Here is a 21,944-nt window from a genome sequence, read left to right on the forward strand (position 1 = left end):
AGTTTTCTCTGTATTTCTTGAATTTGAATGTTGGTCTGTTTTGCTAGGTTGGGGATGTTCCTCCTGGATAATATCCTGAAGAGTGTTTCCCAGCTTGGTTTCATTCTCCCCATCACTTTCAGGTACACCAATCAAATGTAGGTTTGGTCTTTTCACATAGTCCCACATTTCTTGTAGGCTTTGTTCATTCATTTTCATTCTTTTTTTCTCTAATCTTGTCTTCATGCTTTATTTCCTTAGGTTGATCTTCAGTCTCTGATATCCTTTCTTTCCATTGATTTATTAAGCTATTGATACTTGTGTATGCTTCACAAAGTTCTTGTGCTGTGTTTTTCAGATCCATCAGGTCATTTGTGTTCTTCTCTAAACTAGTTATTCTAGTTAGAAATTCCTCTAACCCTTTTTCAAGGTTCTTAGCTTCCTTGCATTGGGTTAGAACATGCTGCTTTAGCTCAGAGGAGTTTGTTATTATCCACCTTCTGAAGCCTACTTCTGTCAATTTGTCAAACTCATTCTTCGTCCAGTTTTGTTCCCTTGCTGGCAACAAGTTATGATACTTTGGAGGGGAAGAGGCATTGTTTTTTGGCATTTTCAACCTTTTTTTGCTGTTTTTTCCACATCTTCATGGATTTATCTGCCTTTGTTGTTTGCTGTTGGTGACCTTCTGATGGAGTTTTGACTTGGCCATTTTCTGCAGATCTGCTGGAATTTGCTGGGTGTCCACTCCAGAGCCTGTTTGCCTGGGTATCACCAGCAGAGGCTACAGAACAGCAAAGATTGCTGCCTGCTCCTTCTTTTGGAAGCTTCATCCCAGAGGGTCACCTGCGAAATGCCAGCTGGAACTCTCCTGTATGAAGTGTCTGTCGACCCCTGATGGGAGGTTTCTCCCTATCAGGAGGCACTTGAGGAGGCAGTCTGTCCCTTAGCAGAGCTCAAGTGTTGTGCTGGGAGATCCACTGCTCTCTTCAGAGCCAGTAGGCAGGAACATTTAAGTCAGCTGAAGCTGCCCCTACAGCTGCCCCTTCCTCCAGGTGCTCTATCCCAGGGAGATGGGAATTTAATCTAGAAGCCCCTGACTGGGGCTGCTGCCTTTCTTTAAAAGATGCCCTGTCCAGTGAAGAGGAATCTAGAGAGGCAGTCTGGCTGCCATGGCTTTGCAGCACTGCAGTGGGCTCTGCCTAGTCTGAACTTCGCAGAGGATTTGTTTACACTGTCTGACCATTTTCTTTCGATCTTCTCACTTTTTTGTGTTGACTTTTTGATTTGTGGGAGTTCCTTGAAGATTCTTGATATTGGTCCCTTGCCAGTTTCAAATGTAAATATCTTCTACTATTCTCCTATTTGTCAGTCAAATTTTATTGCACGAAAATAATTTTTGTTTGTTTGATGTTATCAAGTCCATTAATTTTTACCTTATGATTTGTGGTTTTTGGGTTTCATATATGCAGTTCTTTTCTAGCCTTAGGTTATAAATACAATATAAATATTTGTCTTTCATATTTAGTTATTTAATTCATCTGGAGTCCATTGTGAGATGCTGAGGTAGGTAAGGATTCATTTCTATGTTTCTTTCTTTTTTAAAAGTTTTATTTTATTTTCATTGACACATAATATTTGCATATATTTATGAGGTACAATGTGGTGTTTTGACACATGTATACATTGTGGAATAATCAAATCAAGCCAATTAGCATATCCTTCACCTCAGAGATTCATTATTTGTTTGCAGCAAAAACGTTTAAAATCTTTTTTTAAAGCTATTTTGAAATCAATACACTATTATTAGCTATAGACACAGTGTTGTGCAATAATAGATCACTAGAACTTTTTTTTTTTTTGAGATGGAGTTTCGCTCTGGTTACCCAGGCTGGAGTACAATGGCATGATCTCAGCTCACCGCGACCTCCTCCTCCTGGGTTCAAGCAATTCTCCTGCCTCAGCCTCCCAAGTAGCTGGGACTACAGGCGTGTGCCACCATGCCCAGCTAATTTTTGTATTTTTAGTACAGACTGGGTTTCATCATGTTGACCAGGATGGTCTCGATTTTTGATATTGTGATCTACCTGCCTTGGCCTCCCAAAGTGCTGGAATTATAGGCATGAGCCACTGCGCCTGGCCACTAGAATTTTATACATATCTAAGTGAAACGCTGTGTCAGTTGACCCACGTCTGCCCTTTCTCCATCCACCCCTTGCCCTGCCAGCCCTTGAAACTACCATTCTACTTTCTATTTCTATGAGTTCAACTGCTTTAGATTGCACATGTAAGTGAGATCTATATAGTATTTGTCTTTCTGTGCCTGACCTATTTCACTCAACATAATGTCTTCTAAGTTCATTCATGTTATTGCCAGTGACAGAATATCCTGTCTTTCTAAGGCTGAGTAGAATTACATTGTATGTATCTATAGCACATTTTAAAAATTCATTAATCCATTGATGGACAATTAGGTTTTCATAGCGTGGCTACTGTGAATAATGCTGCAGTGAACATGGGAATGCAGATATCTCTTGATACACTAGTCACAGTTCCTTTGGGTATGCATCCAATGGTAGGATTGCTGGATCATATGGTAATTAATTTACAATACCACCAACAGCATATAAGTGTTCCTTTCTCTTTATATTCTCACTAACACTTGTTATTTTTTATCTTTTTCATAATAGCCAGTCTAACAGGTGTAAGGTGGCACTCACTGTGATTTTGATTTACATTTCTCTGATGATTAGAGATGTTAATCACATTTTTATATAACAGTTGGCCATATCTATGTCTCCTTTTGAGAGATGTCTATACAAGTTGTTTGTCCATTTTTAAAATAGGGTTATTTGTTTTCTTATTACTGAGAACTTTGAGTTTCTTGTGTTTTTGCATTTTAGCCCCTCATCTGATGTGTAATTTGCAATGTTTTTCCGATCTGTGGGTTGTCTCTTCAGTCTATTACTTGTTTCCTTTACTGTGCAGAAGCGTTTTCATTTGAAACGATCCCATTTGTCTACTTTTGCTTTGATTGATTGTGTTTTGGGGTCATATTCAAGAAATCTCTGCCTAGCTCGATGTCATGGAGGTTCCCCCATGTGTTCTTCTAGTAGTTTCACAGTTTCAGGTCTTAAGTTAAAGACTTCAAACCATTTTAGGTTGATTCTTGTAAGAGGTTAGATAGGGTCCATTTTTATTCTTTTGTCTGTTGATATTCAGTTTGCCAATTTATTGAAGAGATTTTTCTTCTCTCATTGTGCGTTCTTGGCACCTTTTTCAAAAATTGGTTTACTGTGTGGGTTTATTTGCATGCTTCCTATTCTATTCTATTGGCTGGTATATCTGTTTTTATGCCAGTTTCATGCTATTTGATTGCTATAGCTTTGTAACAGATTTTTAAATCCTGTGATGTGATGCCTCCACCTTTGTTTTGTTTGTTTGGTCAAGCTTGGTTTGGTTATTTGGAATCTTTTGTAGTTCCAATACAAATTTTAGGATATTTTTTCAATTTTTGTGAAGAATGACATTAGAATTTTAATAGAAATTACATTAAATCTGCACATTGTTTGGGGAATATGAACATTTAATAATATAAACTCTTCAAATCCATGAACATGAGATATCTTTCCATTTATTAGTGTCATCTCCTATCACTTTTTATTAATGTTTATAGTTTTCCACATACAGGTCGTTGACTTCTTTGGTTAAAATATTTCATTTTTGGATGCTATTGTAAATGGAATTGTTTTCTTAATTTCTTTTTCAGACAGTCTGTTGTTAGCGTATAGAAATGCCATTGATTTTTGTTAGCTATTTTCGTGTCCTGCAAATTTACTGAATTTGTTTGTAAGTTCTAGTAGTTTTTGGTGGAATCTTTAGGATTGTCTGTATATAAAACTATGTCTTCAGAAAACAGAAATGATTTCACTTCATTCTTCTCCATGTGTATTCCTTTTATTTCTTTCTTTTGCCCAGTTGCTCTTGCTAGGGCTTCCAGTACTATCATGAGCAGCAGTGGTGAGACTGTCTTGTGGGCGTCCTGGTCTTGATGTTTTTTTTCACCACTGAGTACAACATTAGCTGGGGGATTGTCATATATGGCCCACATGGTGTTGAAAAACATTCTTGTTATACTTAATTCATTGAGTTTTTTTGTCATGAAAGAATATTGAATTGTGACAGATCCTTCATTCTGTTAATATGGTGAATCACATTTATTAATCTGCACATCCTAACCTTGCCTCCCAAGAATAAGTTGCACTTGATCACGGTGAATGATCCTTTTAATGTTCTGGTAAACAAAGTTTGCTAGTTTATTTTTTGAGGATGTTTATATCTATATGCATCAGCAATATTGGCCTGTAGTTTCCTTTCCTTGTAGTGTCTTTCTCTAAATTTTATATTACAGTAATGTTGGCCTCATTAAATGAGTTTTGAGGGCTGGGCTCAGTGACTCACACCTGTAATCCCAGCACTTTGGGAAGTCGAGGAGAGCAGATCACAAGGTCAGGAGTTGGAGAGCAGATCACAAGATCAGAAGTTCGAGACCAGCCTGACCAATTTGGTGAAACCCCATCTCTACTAAAAATACAAAAATTAGCTGGATGTGGTGGTGGGTGCCTGTAGTCCCAGCTACTCAGGAGGCTGAGGCAGGAGAATTGCTTGAACTTGAGAGGCAAAGATTGCAGTCAGCCGAGATCATGCCACTGCATTCCTTCCTGGTGACAGAGCCAGACTCTGTCTCAAAAATAAAAAGTAAAATTAGTTTTAAAGAAATGTTCATTTTTTCTGGAAGAATTTGGAAGGATTGGTATTAGTTCTTTAAATGTTTGCAGAATTCAGCTATGAAGCCATCTTTTATTTTTATTAATCTAGTAAGCCAATTTTCCCAACACCATATATTAATAATCAGTTTCAGTTTAATTTGTGGGGATTTATTATTCCCATACATACACTGGCTCTATCATAGCTTTCTTTTCTTCCTTGGGCCTGTTATGTTTTTCAATTTTACCTTTTTATGCAGAGGAGTCTTGCTCTGCCACCCAGGCTGGAATGCAGCAGCATGATTATGGCTCACTGCAGCCTCAACCTCTTGGACTAAGCGATCCTCTTACCTCAGCCTCCAGAGTAGCTGGTACTATAAGTGTATGCCATCATACCTGGCTAGTTTTTTAATTTTTTTTTTTTTTGGTAGAGACAGGGCCTTCCTATGTTGTCCAGATTGGTCCTGAACTCCTGGCCTCAAGTGATCCTCATGCCTTGGCCTCTCAAAGTGCTAGGATTGCAGGTGTGAGCCACCGTGCCTGGCTTTGGACTGTTTTTTTCTTAATTTTTAATTTTTGTGGGTACATAGCAAGTGTATATATTTAAGGGATACGTGAGACATTTCGATACAGGCATATAATGTGTAATCATCACATCAGGGTAAATCGGGTATCCATATCCTCAAGCATTTATCCTTTCTTTGTGTTACAAACAATCCAATTTTACTTTTAGTTATTTAAAAATGTACAATAAATTATTATTGACGGCAGTCACCCTGTTGTGCTCTCAAATACTAGATCTTATTCATTTAACTGTATTTTTGTACCCATTAACCATGTCCACTCACCAACCTCACTATCCTTCCCAGCCTCTGTAGGAGGAGATCTGTCATTTTACTCTCTAGCTCTATGAGTTCAATTGTTTTATTTATTTATTTAATAAAAGGATACAAAATTTCATGTAGACAGAAGCAAGAAGTTTAAAAGTTTTGTTGTACAATGTGGTAACTATAGTTAATAAAAATGTATTCTTTAAAATTTCTGAGAGTAGGCCAGACATGGGAGCTCATGCCTGAAATCTCAGCATTTTGGGAGGCTGAGGCAGGTGGATCACCTGAGGTCAGGAGTTCAAGATCTGCCTGGCCAATGTGGTGAAACTCCATCTCTATAAAAATACAAAAATTAGCCAGGTATAGTGGCAGGTACGTGTAATCCAAGCTCCCAGGAGGCTGAGGGAGGAGAATCGCTTGAACCTGGGAGGTGAAGGTTGCAGTGAACCAAGATTGCCCCATTGCACTCCAACCTGGTCAACAGAGTGAGACTCCAACTCAAAAAAGAAAAAAATTGCTGAGAGTAGATTTTAAGTTTTCTCACCACAGGAAATGATAAGTGTGTGAGGTAATGTATATGTTAATTAACTATAGCCATTCTAGAAGATACACTCATTTCAACATGTCTTATGCAATAAATATATAAAAATTTTATTTGTAATTTAAAAATTAATCAAGTTAAAAATTACAGCAATAAGCTTATATGTTGGCATATGATTTCATCAAAAATAATTCTATTTTTCAAAATAAGAAAAAATTAATAAAGAGCAGTATTGTGGCCGCAGCCACCCCAGACCGAGCGCTGAGTTCAGGAGGCTTGGACCCGAGTTTGCCACCGGGCGCCCCCGCTGCCGCCCGCCGTGGACGCGCCCCGCGGCCGAGCTCTGGCGGCCGCCGCGCCCGCGTCCCGGAAGGCCAAGCTGACGCACCCGGGGAAGGCGATCCTGGCAGGCGGCCTGGCGGGCGGCATCGAAATATGCATCACCTTCCCCACAGAGTACGTGAAGACGCAGCTACAGCTGGACGGGCGCTCGCACCCGCCGCGGTACCGGGGCATCGGGGACTGCGTGCGGGAGACGGTCCGCAGCTATGACGTCCTGGGCCTGTACCGCGGCCTCAAGCTCCCTGCTCTACGGCTCCATCCCCAAGGCGGCTGTCAGGTTCAGAATGTTCGTATTCCTCAGCAACCACATGCGAGATGCCCAGGGACGACTGGACAGCACGCGCAGGCTGCTGTGCAGCCTGGGTGCCGGCGTGGCCGAGGCCGTAGTGGTCGTGTGCCCCATGGAGACCATCAAGGTGAAGTTCATCCACGACCAGACCTCTCCAAACCCCAAATACAGAGGATTCTTCCACGGGGTTAGGGAGATTGTGCAGGAACAAGGACTGAAGGGGAGGTACCAGGGCCTCAGCCACCGTGCTGAAGCAGGGCTCTAACCAGGCCATCCGCTTCTTCGTTATGACCTCCCTGCGCAACTGGTACAGAGGGGACAACCCCAACAAGCCCATGAACCCACTGATTCCTGGAGTGTTCACAACTATTGCGGGCGCAGCCAGTGTCTTTGGAAACACTCCTCTGGTCGTGATTAAGACCCAGATGCTGGGCCTGGAGGCGCACAAATACTGCAACACATGGGACTGTGGCTTGCAGATCCTGAGGAGGGAGGGGCTCAAGGCATTCTACAAGGGCACTGTACCCCGCCTGGGCCGGGTCTGCCTGGATGTGGCCATAGTGTTTATCATCTATGATGAGGTGTTGAAGCTGTTCAACAAAGTGTGGAAGACTCGGAGACCCACAAGGGGACCGCCCCAGGCCCCTCCGGAGTGCCCCACCACCCTTGTCTCACGTGAATCCAGTGCAGTAGTGCCAAAAGGCCCCTTCCCACGTCCCTTGAGCTCTGTGGCCTGGTCTGTGCATCGCGGCCATCAAATCTGTGTGTCCCATAATGCCGTGTCCCCCCTGTGGTCTGTGACACCACCACTGTGCCCCAGTGTCTGGCCTAGCCATGGCTGGGTGTATATCTGGCCTGTGACCCTGTGCCCACTTGTCCATGTGCTTACTGTGAGCACTGTTCCTGTGTTTCACGTTCTGTGTCATGTGAACCTGTGCCCCACGTCCCAGGATGCCCGTGTGGCCCTGTAGCCCTGGCCCGGTCCCAGTCCAGTGCCTTCCACCCTGCCCCGGCCTACCACAGCTGCCTCCGGGCCTTGACCTGGCTTCAGTGCATTCCCTGGGCAGCAGCCCCCCTGCTTCTCCCGCCATTGGCCTTAACTGGCCCTCGGGCCCTCCCTCCACCCAGGACAGGGCGGCACCCGCCACTCTCAGGACCACCCTGTCAAGGCAGAATAAACTGGATCCTGTTACAAAAAAGAAAGAGTGGTATTGTTTTACATTTTTGAAAATCTCTTTAATACAAGGCAGCTAGATCTTCATATGTGCCTCTGTGTTCAAACTATTACATATTATTTTGGTTGAAGCATGTGAAGAAAATTTGGCTCAAACATGTAGTGGGAAAACGTAATGGTCTTTCATGAGCCTTTTCAGGTAATTGTGCGTCTTCTTTGACACTATCCCCAAATTTGGCCAATGGTAATTTCTTTTTTTTTTTTTTTTGCTTTAAAATTTTATTGAAATTCAAGTTTAGAATTTAACAATTTAATACAATATTACACTGAATACTTTCTAACCAGCATTTTCACCTGCTTTACATAATTTCTAGGCATAACTTTTAAGAACTGTTACTTTCTGGCTAATTTTCCATGATATGCCAATTACACATTCATTAAAATTTCAGATACTACCTGAATTATTCTTATCTCAATGTCAGAATTTAAAAATAAGTTCAAATACTGAAAATCTAAGACATTAACACTGGGGCCCTTGTAATATAAAGAAAAAAATTGTACAATCTTAACTGTTGAAAACTCTTATTAACATTTACTGCAGTAACAGAATATGAATTTTTAACATAACCATATGAATTTCTCAAGTATTTTCTACTGATGTGTGTCTGAAGTTATAAAAATCTTCTCTCTTTTAAACGAATCTATACTGAATTACTCCAAAAATAACAGTGATACTTTAGGGTCTTGCAAATTTATTCTAGTGCATATTTTAAATACCTAAAGTACAGTCTGTGCAATAGCAGATTACTAGAAAGAGTAAGTGTGGCTTGCTTTCTTTTTTTGAGGCAGGGCCGCGCTCTGTCATCCACACTGGAGTTCACTGGCAAAGTGTGGCTTTAAGGAGTGAGTCGTTTGGGATCACGAGGGAACATGGAGGTCTGACGAACATTATGCAATCCCAGAAACAGCATAGTCACTCGTTCCAACCCAATGCCTCCGCCAGCATGAGGAGGAGCTCCAAAGCAGAAGGAATCAATGTAAGCCTTAATTTTCTCCAAATCAATTCCATGATGGAAAGCTCTCTCTGTTGGCAGCTGAGGATCATGTATTCTTTGAGCTCCTGCCAATATTTCTTCTCCTCTTATGAACATAACATAAGAGTTGGACTGTTTAGGATTTCTCGGGTCAGGCATGGTGTAGAAAGGTATTACAGCCAATGGATATTTATCAAGAACACAAAAATCCGTATCACACGTTTCCTTTACCAAATGACCCAACAGCTTTTCATTTGGTGTACTCAGATCATCTTCATCTCCCATTTCGGCTCCAGCTTCCCTAAGCATAGCCAATGCTTCACAATATTCTCGTCTTAGAGTTGGCTCCAAAAATTTGAATGGCTCACATGGGAACTGTTTATTCACCATTTGAATTTCAGTCTGAAACCTTTCTTGAAGTCCTTTAAATATTGGTACCATGGTGTCAGCAATTTCTTCCATAACTTCGTGGTAATGGTAATCAAAAGCCATTTCAATGTCCAAACCAACAAACTCAGTTAGATGTCTATGGGTATTAGAGTCTTCTGCTCTGAATACTGGTCCAATACAGAAAACCTTCTCAAAATCAGCACAAATGCACATTTGCTTATACAGTTGTGGGGACTGAGCCAGGTATGCATTATTTTTAAAATGACACAGTAAAAACATTGGCTCTTCCTTCACTGGCAGCTGAAATAATTTTATGAGTTTGGATTTCCACAAAACCTTTGTTAATTAAAGTTTCTCGGGCCGGGTGCGGTGGCTCATGCCTGTAATCCCAGCACTTTGGGAGGCCGAGGCAGGTGGATCACAAGGTCAAGAGATCGAGACCATCCTGGTCAACATGGTGAAACCCCGTCTCTACTAAAAATACAAAAAATTAGCTGGGCATGGTGGCGTGTGCCTGTAATCCCAGCTACTCAGGAGGTTGAGGCAGGAGAATTGCCTGAACCCAGGAGGCGGAGGTTGCAGTGAGCTGAGATCACGCCATTGCACTCCAGCCTGGGTAACAAGAGCGAAACTCAGTCTCGGGGGGGAAAATAAAAAGTTTCTCGGGGGGGAGGACTCAAGATGGCGCTGTGAGAACAACCCAGGATTGGAGCTCTTCTCGTTGAATCCGCAAACGGTGAGTCAGAGCGGCATTTCCAGACTGATCTTTGTTGCCCACAGAACGGGGAAACTCCCAAGTATAAAAAAGACACGGGACGCCAGGCAGTAGGTCTGCCTGGCGAAGCCGGCAGCCGGGGCGGCGGCGGCCGGCCCTACCCAGCAATCCCCACACGGCGTGCTTGTCCGGGTGCCCTGTTGAACCGGCAACCTGAGACTTGAGAGGGCTGGACTTGAGACTGAACGAGACTTGGACAGTAGGCCAGCCCAGGGGATTGCAGGGATTGGGATACCCAGTGGGACGAACAAAACCGCGATTTCAAACTATCCCGAGCAGACGGTCCGAGACGCTCTGTGGGGGAGGGGCGTCCACCACTACCAAGGCAACCCGCACCAACTGAGATACTCGCCCACTGCTGACGCAGCCAGCCATTGCTGAGGCAACCCACCCCAACTGAGATACACGCCCACTGCTGACGCAGCCAGCCGCTGCCGAGGCAACCCGCCTCAACTGAGATACACGCCCATTGCTGAGGCAGCCAGCCGTTGCCGAGGCAACCCGTCCCTACTGAGATACACGCCCACTGCTGATGCAGCCTGCCGTTGCTGAGGCAACACGCTACAACGAAGAGACTCCGCAGCAGGGCTTGGCGGAGACCACAGCAGAGCCGGCAGGAACAGCGCGAATCACTCAACAGCAGAGCGGAGCCTCGACAGCCAAACAGTGGCTAGTCTGCCTTCTAGCTGGGCAGGACACCTGATCGGACATCCAAAAATAAAGCCCAAACCCCTCAACACAGAGCAATTGAGAAAAAAAAAAGGGGTTTTTTTTTAATAAGCTATGTTGCGGCAGAATAAAACATAGCAGCCTAACAGCCCTGAATGAACAACAGAGTGCACAGCTCAGCAATTAAACCCCTATAAAGTACAAACTGTCTCCTCAAGCAGCTCCCTGACCCCTCTATATCCAAAAGACTGACATTAGGCAGGCATCATCCTGGGACAAAGATAGCAGAAAAAGAAACTGGTAGCATCCGTTGCTGTGCCACAGCTACTAGAGGTGCACCCCAGACAAGCAGGGTCTGGAGCGGACCTCAGCAGTCATACAGCGAAGGGGCTAGACTGGTAGAAGGAAAACCAAGCAACAGAAATACTTCATCATCAACATTCTGGGTGTCCACTCAGAGACCCAAACGAAAACTCAGCAACTACGCAGACGACCAGCGGACAAATCCACAAAGATGGGAAGAAACCAGCGCAAAAAGGAGGAAAACACCCAAAACCAGAACTCCTCGCCTCCTAGAAAGGACCAAAACTCCTCACCAGCAAGGGAGCAAAGCTGGACAGAGAATGACTGTGACGAAATGACGGAATTAGACTTCAGAAGATGGATAATGAGAAACTTTTGTGACCTAAAAGATCATGTATTAAATCAATGCAAAGAAACTAAGAACCTTGAAAAAAAATTTGAAAAAAGATTCGAGGAAATGATAACAAGAATGGATACCTTAGAGAGGAATATGAATGAATTAAAGGAGCTGAAAAACACAATACGAGAAATTCGCGAAGCAAACACAAGTTTCAATAGCCGAATTGACCAAGCAGAAGAAAGAATATCTGAAGTCGAAGACCAACTCAATGAAATAAAACGAGAAACCAAGATCAGAGAAAAAAGCACAAAAAGGAATGAACAAAGTCTCCAAGAAATGTGGGACTATGTGAAAAGACCTAACCTACGTTTGATAGGTGTACCAGGAGGGGACGAAGAGAATGAATCCAAGCTAAAAAATACTCTTCAGGACATCATCCAGGAAAATTTCCCCCACCTAGCAAGACAGGCCAACACTCAATTGCAGGAAATACAGAGAACACCACAAAGATATTCCGCAAGAAGAGCAACCCCAAGGCACATAATCGTCAGATTCAACAGGGTTGAAATAAAGGAGACAATACTAAGGGCAGCCAGAGAGAAAGGTCGGGTCACCCACAAAGGGAAGCCCATCAGACTCACAGCAGATCTCTCGGCAGAAACACTACAAGCCAGAAGAGAGTGGGGGCCAATATTCAACATTCTTTTTTTTTTTTTTTTTAATTTTAGACAAAACAGACTTTATTTTTTATTTTTTTAAATTTTTTATTGGATTATAGGTTTTGGGGTACATGAGCAGAACATGCAAGACAGTTGCATAGGTACACACATGGCAGTGTGCTTTGCTTTTCTTCTCCCCTTCACCCACATTTGGCATTTCTCCCCAGGCTATCCCTCCCCATCTCCCCCTCCCACTGGCCCTCCCCTTTCCCCCCAATAGACCCCAGTGTTTAGTACTCCCCTTTCTGTGTCCATGTGTTCTCATTTTTCATTACCCACCTATGAGTGAGAATATGCGGTGTTTCATTTTCTGTTCTTGTGTCAGTTTTCTGAGGATGATGTTCTCCAGATTCATCCATGTCCCTACAAACGACACAAACTCATCATTTCTGATTGCTGCATAATATTCCATGGTGTATATGTGCCACATTTTTCCAATCCAGTCTATTATCAATGGGCATTTGGGTTGATTCCAGGTCTTTGCTATTGTAAACAGTGCTGCAATGAACATTCGTGTACATGTGTCCTTATAGTAGAACGATTTATAGTCTTTTGGATATATACCCAGTAATGGGACTGCTGGGTCAAATGGAATTTCTATTTCTAAGGCCTTGAGGAATCGCCACACTGTCTTCCACAATGGTTGAACTAATTTACACTCCCACCAACAGTGTAAAAGTGTTCCTTTTTCTCCACATCCTCTCCAGCATCTGTTGTCTCCAGATTTTTTAATGATCGCCATTCTAACTGGCGTGAGATGGTATCTCAATGTGGTTTTGATTTGCATCTCTCTGATGACCAGTGACGATGAGCATTTTTTCATATGATTGTTGGCCTCATATATGTCTTCTTTCGTAAAGTATCTGTTCATATCCTTTGCCCACTTTTGAATGGGCTTGTTTGTTTTTTTCCTGTAAATCTGTTTGAGTTATTTGTAAATTCTGGATATCAGCCCTTTGTCAGATGGGTAGACTGCGAAAATTTTTTCCCATTCTGTTGGTTGCTGATCGACTCTAGTGACTGTTTCTTTTGCCGTGCAGAAGCTATGGAGTTTGATTAGGTCCCATTTGTCTATTTTGGCTTTTGTTGCCAATGCTTTTGGTGTTTTGTTCATGAAGTCCTTGCCTACTCCTATGTCCTGGATGGTTTTGCCTAGATTTCCTTCTAGGGTTTTTATGGTGCCAGGTCTTATGTTTAAGTCTTTAATCCATCTGGAGTTAATTTTAGTGTAAGGTGTCAGGAAGGGGTCCAGTTTCTGCTTTCTGCACATGGCCAGCCAGTTTTCCCAACACCATTTGTTAAACATGGAATCCTTGCCCCATTGCTTGTTTTTGTCAGGTTTATCAAAGATTGTATAGTTGTATGTATGTTGTGTTGCCTCCGGTGCCTCTGTTTTGTTCCATTGGTCTATATCTCTGTTTTGGTACCAGTACCATGCTGTTTTGATTACTGTAGCCTTGTAGTATAGTTTGAAATCCGGTAGTGTGATGCCCCCCGCTGTGTTCTTTTTGCTTAGAATTGACTTGGCTATGCGGGCTCTCTTTTGGTTCCATATGAAGTTCATGGTGGTTTTTTCCAGTTCTGTGAAGAAAGTCAATGGTAGCTTGATGGGGATAGCGTTGATTCTGTAAATTACTTTGGTCAGTATAGCCATTTTCACGATATTAATTCTTCCTAACCATGAACATGGAATGTTTCTCCATCTGTTTGTGTCCTCTCTGATTTCGTTGAGCAGTGGTTTGTAGTTCTCCTTGAAGAGGTCCCTTACGTTCCTTGTGAGTTGTATTCCAAGGTATTTTATTCTTTTTGTAGCAATTGCGAATGGCAGTTCGCTCTTGATTTGGCTTTCTTTAAGTCTGTTATTGGTGTAGACGAATGCTTGTGATTTTTGCACATTGATTTTATATCCTGAGAGTTTGCTGAAATTGTTTATGAGTTTCAGGAGTTTTTGGGCTGAGGCAATGGGGTCTTCTAGGTATACTATCATGTCGTCTGCAAATAGAGACAATTTGGCTTCCACCTTTCCTATTTGAATACCCTTTATTTCTTTTTCTTGCCTGATTGCTCTGGCTAGAACTTCCAGTACTATATTGAATAGGAGTGGTGAGAGAGGGCATCCTTGTCTATTGCCAGATTTCAAAGGGAATGCTTCCAGTTTTTGCCCATTCAGTATGATATTGGCTGTTGGTTTGTCATAAATAGCTTTTATTACTTTGAGATACGTTCCATCGATACCGAGTTTATTGAGGGTTTTTAGCTTAATGGGCTGTTGAATTTTGTCAAATGCCTTCTCTGCGTCAATTGAGATAATCATGTGGTTTTTGTTTTTGGTTCTGTTTATGTGGTGAATTACGTTGATAGACTTGCGTATGTTGAACCAGCCTTGCATCCCCGGGATGAATCCTACTTGATCATGATGAATAAGTTTTTTGATTTGCTGTTGCAATCGGCTTGCCAATATTTTATTGAAGATTTTTGCATCTATGTTCATCATGGATATTGGCCTGAAGTTTTCTTTTCTCGCTGGGTCTCTGCCGGGTTTTGGTATCAGGATGATGTTGGTCTCATAAAATGATTTGGGAAGGATTCCCTCTTTTTGGAGTGTTTGAAATAGTTTTAGAAGGAATGGTACCAGCTCCTCCTTGTGTGTCTGGTAGAATTCGGCTGTGAGCCCGTCTGGACCTGGGCTTTTTTGTGAGGTAGGCTGTTAATTGCTGCCTCGACTTCAGACCTTGTTATTGGTCTATTCATAGTTTCAGCTTCCTCCCGGTTTAGGCTTTGGAGGACACAGGAGTCCAGGAATTTATCCATTTCTTCCAGGTTTACTAGTTTATGCGCATAGAGTTGTTTGTAATATTCTCTGATGATGGTTTGAATTTCTGTGGAATCTGTGGTGATTTCCCCTTTATCATTTTTTATTGCATCTATTTGGTTGTTCTCTCTTTTCTTTTTAATCAATCTGGCTAGTGGTCTGTCTATTTTGTTGATCTTTTCAAAAAACCAGCTCTTGGATTTATTGATTTTTTGAAGGGTTTTTCATGTCTCAATCTCCTTCAGCTCAGCTCTGATCTTAGTAATTTCTTGTCTTCTGCTGGGTTTTGAGTTTTTTTGATCTTGCTCCTCTAGCTCTTTCAATTTTGACGATAGGGTGTCAATTTTGGATCTCTCCATTCTCCTCATATGGGCACTTATTGCTATATACTTTCCTCTAGAGACTGCTTTAAATGTGTCCCAGAGGTTCTGGCACGTTGTGTCTTCGTTCTCATTGGTTTCGAAGAACTTCTTTATTTCTGCCTCCATTTCGTTGTTTATCCAGTCAACATTCAAGAGCCAGTTGTTCAGTTTCCATGAAGCTGTGCGGTTCTGGGTCGGTTTCTGAATTCTGAGTTCTAACTTGATTGCACTATGGTCTAAGAGGCTGTTTGTTATGATTTCTGTTGTTTTGCATTTGTTGAGCAGTGCTTTACTTCCAATTATGTGGTCACTTTTAGAGTAGGTGTGATGTGGTGCTGAGAAGAATGTGTATTCTGTGGATTTGGGGTGGAGAGTTCTGTAAATGTCCACCAGGTTTGCTTGCTCCAGGTCTGAGTTCAAGCCCTGGATATCCTTGTTGATTTTCTGTCTGGTTGATCTGTCTAGTATTGACAGTGGAGTGTTAAAGTCTCCCACTATTATTGTGTGGGAGTCTAAGTCCTTTTGTAAGTCATTAAGAACTTGCCTTATGTATCTGGGTGCTCCTGTGTTGGGTCCATATATGTTTAGGATCGTTAGCTCTTCTTGTTTTATCGATCCTTTTACCACTATGTAATGGCCTTCTTTGTCTCTTTTGATCTTCGTTGCTTTAAAGTCTATTTTATCAGAGATGAGAATTGCAACTCCTGCTTTCTTTTGCTCTCCATTTGCTTGGTAAATCTTCCTTCATCCCTTTATTTTGAGTGTTTGTGTATCCTTGCATGTGAGATGGGTTTCCTGGATACAGCACACTGATGGGTTTTGGATTTTTATCCAATTTGCCAGTCTGTGTCTTTTGATTGGTGCATTTAGTCCATTTACATTTAGGGTTAATGTTGTTATGTGTGAATTTGATACTGCCATTTTGATACTAAATGGCTGTTTTGCCTGTTAGTTGTTGTAGATTCTTCATTATGTTGATTCTCTTTAGCTTTTAGTGTGATTTTGGAATGGCTGGTACTGGTTGTTCCTTTCTATGTGTAGTGCCTCTTTTAGGAGCTCTTGTAAAGCAGGCCTGGTGGTGACAAAATCTCTGAGTACTTGCTTGTTCGCAAAGGATTTTATTTTTCCTTCACTTCTGAAGCTCAGTTTGGCTGGATATGAAATTCTGGGTTGAAAGTTCTTTTCTTTAAGAATGTTGAATATTGGCCCCCACTCTCTTCTGGCTTGTAGTGTTTCTACCGAGAGATCTGCTGTGAGTCTGATGGGCTTCCCTTTGTGGGTAACTCGACCTTTCTCTCTGGCTGCCCTTAGTATTTTCTCCTTTATTTCAACCCTGTTGAATCTGACGATTATGTGCCTTGGGTTTGCTCTTCTTGCAGAATATCTTTGTGGTGTTCTCTGTATTTCCTGCAATTGAGTGTTGGCCTGTCTTGCTAGGTGGGGGTAGTTTTCCTGGATGATGTCCTGAAGAGTATTTTCCAGCTTGGATTCATTCTCTTCGTCCCCTTCTGGTACACCTATCAAACGTAGGTTAGGTCTTTTCACATAGCCCTACATTTCTTGGAGATTTTGTTCATTCCTTTTTGTGCTTTTTTCTCTAATCTTGGTTTCTCATTTAATTTCATTGAGTTGGTCTTCGACTTCAGATATTCTTTCTTCTGCTTGGTCAATTCGGCTATTGAAACTTGTGCATGCTTCACGAAGTTCTCGTATTGTGTTTTTCAGCTCCTTTAATTCATTCATATTTCTCTCTAAGTTATCCATTCTTGTTATCATTTCCTCATATCTTTTTTTAAGTTCCTTAGTTTCTTTGCATTGATTTAATACATGTTCTTTTAGCTCACAAAAGTTTCTCATTGTCCACCTTCTGAAGTCTAATTCCATCATTTCGTCACAGTCATTCTCCGTCCAGGTTTGCTCCCTTGCTGGTGAGGAGTTTTGGTCCTTTCTAGGAGGCGAGCTATTCTGGTTTCGGTTGTTTTCCTCCTTTTTGCGCTGGTTTCTTCCCATCTTTGTGGGTTTATCCGCTTGTCGTAGTTGCTGACTTTTCGATTGGGTCTCTGAGTGGACACCCAGATTGTTGATGATGAAGTATTTCTGTTACTTGGTTTTCCTTCTACCAGCCTAGCCCCTTCGCTGTATGACTGCTAAGGTCCACTCCAGGCCCTGCTTGTCTGGGGTGCACCTCTAGCAGCTGTGGCACAGCGAGGGATGCTACCCGTTTCTTTTTCTGCTATCTTTGTCCCAGGATGATGCCTGCCAAATGTCAGTCTTTTGGATATAGAGGGGTCAGGGAGCTGCTTGAGGAGACAGTGTGTACTTTATAGGAGCTCAGTTGCTGAGCTGTGAGCTCTGTTGTTCATTCAGGGCTGTTAGGCTGCTATGTTTGATTCTGCTGCAACAGAGCTCATTAAAAAAACCCTTTTTTTCTCAAATGCTCTGTGTTGGGGGGGTTCAGGCTTTATTTTTCAATGTCCGTTGAGGTTTCCTGCCCAGCTAGAAGGCAGACTAGCCACTGTTTGGCTGCCGAGGCTCTGCCCTGCTGTTGTGTGATTTGCCCTGTTCCTGCAGGCTCTGCTGTGGTCTCCACCATGCCCTGCGGCGGAGTCTCTTCATTGTAGTGTGTTGCCTCGGCAATGGCAGGCTGCGTCAGCAGTGGGCGTGTATCTCAGTAGGGACGGGTTGCCTCGGCAACGGCTGGCTGCGTCAGCAGTGGGCGTGTATCTCAGTAGGGACGGGTTGCCTCGGCAACGGCTGGCTGCGTCAGCAGTGGGCGTGTATCTCAGTAGGGACGGGTTGCCTCGGCAACGGCTGGCTGCGTCAGCAGTGGGCGTGTATCTCAGTTGGGGCGGGTTGCCTCGGTTGTGGTGGACGCCCCTCCCCCACAGAGTGTCTCGGACCGTCTGCTCGGGATAGTTTGAAATCGCGGTTTTGTTCGTCCCACTGGGTCCCCCAAACGCTCTGTCCCTGCAATCCCCTGGGCTGGCCTACTGTCCAAGTCTCGTTCAGTCTCAAGTCCAGCCCTCTCAAGTCTCAGGTTGCCGGTTCAACAGGGCACCCGGACAAGCGCGCCCTGTGGGGATTGCTGGGTAGGGCCGGCCGCCGCTGCCCCGGCTGCCGGCTTCGCCAGGCAGACCTATTGCCTGGCGTCCCATGTCTTTTTTATGCTTGGGAGTTTCCCCGTTCTGTGGGCAACAAAGATCAGTCTGGAAATGCAGCTCAGACTCACCTCTTTGCGGATTCAACGAGAGCTCCAATCCTGGGTTGTTCTCACAGCGCCATCTTGAGTCCTCCCTCAACCTCACTTTCTATTGGAGCCTTCTCTCAGCTGATAAAGGGGCTCAAGTCTCCCTCGTGCAAAAATAGAAACACTCTCTGGCCCTCTAGCTGATAGTCTGATTACCTTGTCATTTCTATTTATTCCTCATGCTTCTCCCATCACTCTGTCTCCCCCCTCCTCTGGAGGGACCCTCATCAAGGTTATGAATGGCTGTACTGCTGAGTGCACAGTTAGCTTTTTAGTCATTATCTTAGCTTTTGTGTAAGTCGCTTCCTTCCCAAAACTTCTCTCTCTTCGGGGAGGAAGCATTGTGCTTTACAGATTTTTCTACTGATTTTCTGATCACGGTGTCGTATTTTGCCCCCAACCCTGGGTTCTTCTGTCTGCCCCCTTAACTTGGGGTTCCTGAGGGCTCCACCCTCAGCCCTTTCTCTTTTCACTTTCGAGGCTTCCCGAGGGATTCATACAACCCACATGCCGAGGGTGTACGGATATTCATCTTCAGCTGCGCTTCCCCTCCACATCAATGCTTCCCAGGAGACCCAGAGACGTGAGCAAGCCAATCACAGAATCCCATCTTTGCAGGGAAGTCTATTTCCTGAGACCACCTGGGTACTAGCAATTGTACCAGTCAGGATCTGGTATCTATTGGAATGAATGGAAAAGCAGAGAAGCAGCACTCAGATAACCAGAGGAGGCAGCTACCCCAGCAGCGCAGGGGGGATGAAGGAAGAGGTTGCTGCTAATGGAACCCAGAAACTGAGCAGAGCTGGGGAGAGTTGAGACTTAGACCCTGTAAAGAACGCAGCCATCTCGGGGTGAAAACTCAGCAGAAGTCGCGGAGCTGGGACTCAGGGGCTGAGGAGGGGCCCTGACCGGCTGGTGCTGCTATTCCTGAAGGGATACACGGGACGGATTCCTGGAGCTGGAACATCAGCATCTTTGGCTGCTGGCAGGACAATGAACCATCGCTGGCACCCTGTGGGGAAAAGCGTGTCCTCTCCCTCCTCCAGCCTTCCGTTACCCTCTAGCGGCCCCTGTTGGTAGAGCCTGATGGGGATCCCTCCAAAAAAAGGAGCAGTGGTTTTCGGAATTTACATGGAGGTGAACCGATGATTAGCGGTCTGTCATTCACCTCTGAATCTGCTCCTTCCGCAGTGTAGTCCAACATCCTAGGTAATGAGTTACCTGCTCATGCTCCATGCCAGAAAAGTGAAGTCATCCTGTACTCCATTCTCTCATATCCCACAGCCAATAAATTTGACTTCCTATTTATTTATTAGAAACAGGGTCTTGCTCTGTCTTCCGGGTGGCCTGCAGTGGTGCGGTCATCATAGCTCAAGGCGCTGCAGTCTCCAATGCCTGGCTTCAAGTGATTCTCCCACCTGCAATTCCTGACGTGCTGGCATTACGGATACGAGCCGTCTGGGAGCTGAGCGCGGTGGCTCGAGCCTGTAATCCCAGCACTGTGGGAGGCCGAGGCAGGTGGATCACGAGGTTAAGAGATCGAGACCATCCTGGTCAACATGATGAAACCCCGTCTCTACTAAAAATACAAAAAATTAGCTGGGCATGGTGGCGTGTGCCTGTAATCCCAGGTACTCAGGAGGCTGAGGCAGGAGAATTGCCTGAACCCAGGAGGCGGAAGTTGCGGTGAGCCGAGATCTAGCCATTGCACTCCAGCCTGGGTAACAAGAGCGAAACTCTGTCTCAAAAAAAAAAAAAAAAAAAAAAAAGAACCGTCTCGTCCAGCCCTGAATTGTATTTTAAAAGTTCTGACCCGGTGTGGTGGCTCATTCCTACAATCTCAGCATTTTGGGAGGCCCAGATGGGAGGACAGCTTGAAGCTAGGAGTTGGAGGGCAGCCTGGGCAATATAGAAAGAGCTCATTTCTACAAAAACTAAAAAAAAAAAAGGTAGGCATGGTATTGCACATCTGTAGTCCCAGCTGCTCAGAAGGCTGAGGTGGAAGGATCACTTGAGCCCAGCTGTAGTGAGTTGTCGCACCACTGCACTTCAACAGGGAGACAGAATGAGACACCACCTCTAAATAAATAAATAAATAAATAAATAAATAAATTTGTTTCTTCCTGTTTGTCTCCAGTGCCTCTGCAATCATTTTTTTTTTTGAAATGGGATGTCACTCTGTTGTCCAGACTGGAGTGCAGTGACACGATCATGGCTCACTGCAGCCTTGATTTCCCCAGGATCAGGTGATCCACCTGCCTCAGTTTTACTATTTTTTTTGTTTTTTGAGACGGAGTTTCGCTCTTGTTACCCAGGCTGGAGTGCAATGGCGCGATCTCGGCTCACCGCAACCTCCGCCTCCTGGGATCAGGCAATTCTCCTGCCTCAGCCTCCTGAGTAGCTGGGATTACAGACACGCACCACCATGCCCAGCTAATTTTTTTTGTATTTTTAGTAGAGACAGGGTTTCACCATGTTGTCCAGGATGGTCTCGATCTCTTGACCTCGTGATCCACCCGCCTCGGCCTCCCACAGTGCTGGAATTAAAGACGTGAGCCACCGCGCCTGGCCAGTTTTAGTATTTTAGTAGAGACCAGGTCTCACCATTCTGCCCAGGTTGGTCTCAAACCTCCGGGCTCAAGCGATCCACTCACCGCGGCCTCCCACAGTGCTAGGATTACAGGCGTGAGCCACCGCACCCAGCCTCTTTTTGTTGTTGCTGTTGCTGTTTTCGCTAGAGAAAACGTTGGTTTTATTATTCACAGAATACTTTGGAAATGACACATAGACATTAGTGTCATTTTGGAAATGACACAAAGGACAATTGACCAACTGGTTTGCCATTCATTTTTACTTTAGTTTTGTAAAATATATCAAAAGATAGACGGCTTTGCACTCATTTTGACCCTTGACATTATCAAGCTGAGCAACTGCTGCAGCCTCTTACCGGATCTTTTTGACTCTTTCCTTGTCCCTTGCAAGCCTAAGTGGTCTTTCTAAAACGCCAATTGATAACATTGTATCAATGTTCATGTTGCACACCTGTTCATGGCTCCTGTTCCTGACATAAGCAGCATTCTAAGACTTCATCTCTTTGTCTTTGCTTCCTCTTCATCACTAACTGCCTGGCACCTTATACTTCCTCTACGCATGTGTTCCCAAGCACTGCACTCTCACCCTCCCGTCCATGACTGTAAGTGGAGTCCCTCTTTGAAATGCCTGCCGCCCCATATCCAGGCTGCCTGGCAGTCTCTTTCTCATGCTTTTAAATCTGGCTGCTGTTGCCTTTCCTGAGAAACCTTCCCTAATCTCCCAGGTTAAGTCGATCATTGATTTCTTTGTCACCATGGCTTGTTTTTCTCATGTTACTGACCA

At 43.9% G+C, this 21,944-nt stretch overlaps 2 pseudogenes across 1 annotated transcript; one reads left to right on the plus strand and one right to left on the minus strand.

Moving 5' to 3' along the window:
* Positions 1-6,486: 6,486 nt before the first annotated feature.
* Positions 6,487-7,734, plus strand: LOC100413086 (tricarboxylate transport protein, mitochondrial pseudogene; annotated as a pseudogene).
* Positions 7,735-8,166: 432 nt separating this feature from the next.
* On the minus strand, positions 8,167-9,603 carry LOC100412731 (aspartate--tRNA ligase, cytoplasmic pseudogene; annotated as a pseudogene). The gene has a single exon (XR_013525301.1). The product of XR_013525301.1 is annotated as an aspartate--tRNA ligase, cytoplasmic pseudogene (transcript).
* Positions 9,604-21,944: the final 12,341 nt, after the last annotated feature.

The sequence above is a fragment of the Callithrix jacchus genome, chromosome 13 (assembly GCF_049354715.1).
Source record: "Callithrix jacchus isolate 240 chromosome 13, calJac240_pri, whole genome shotgun sequence".
Lineage (NCBI taxonomy): Eukaryota > Metazoa > Chordata > Mammalia > Primates > Cebidae > Callithrix > Callithrix jacchus.